The sequence below is a fragment of the Penaeus monodon genome, chromosome 23 (assembly GCF_015228065.2).
Source record: "Penaeus monodon isolate SGIC_2016 chromosome 23, NSTDA_Pmon_1, whole genome shotgun sequence".
Classification (NCBI taxonomy): Eukaryota; Metazoa; Arthropoda; class Malacostraca; order Decapoda; family Penaeidae; genus Penaeus; species Penaeus monodon.
The window spans coordinates 20,995,385-20,995,656 of NC_051408.1; the positions used below are offsets into that span (position 1 = coordinate 20,995,385).

Below are 272 nucleotides of genomic sequence, written 5' to 3' on the forward strand. Positions count from 1 at the left end.
ATATGCAGGATTTTCTATTAATTCAGAATGAACATTAAAAGATACTGAACAAATCCGAAGGAGATCGTGGCGGCTTCCCTTCGGCCTGTCCAGATTACAGCATTATCAAGTGGCTGCCCGAAACGAATGCGGGAGAGGCGCCGGCGATGCAAAGTTAAATTAGATATGCAGGTTTATAGATCAATTTTTGTAGCCAATACTCGGGTGCTGGCTTAAAAATGTATTTATTATATTGTGTATTATTATATTGATGATAACAGTGATACTAATGA

General features: G+C 38.2%; 1 protein-coding gene across 1 annotated transcript in view; it reads left to right on the forward strand.

Moving 5' to 3' along the window:
* The window catches only part of LOC119588176 (Down syndrome cell adhesion molecule-like protein Dscam2), a 20,591-nt gene that overhangs the window by 11,768 nt on the left and 8,551 nt on the right, over positions 1 to 272 (forward strand). The gene's annotated exons all lie outside the window — the stretch shown is intronic.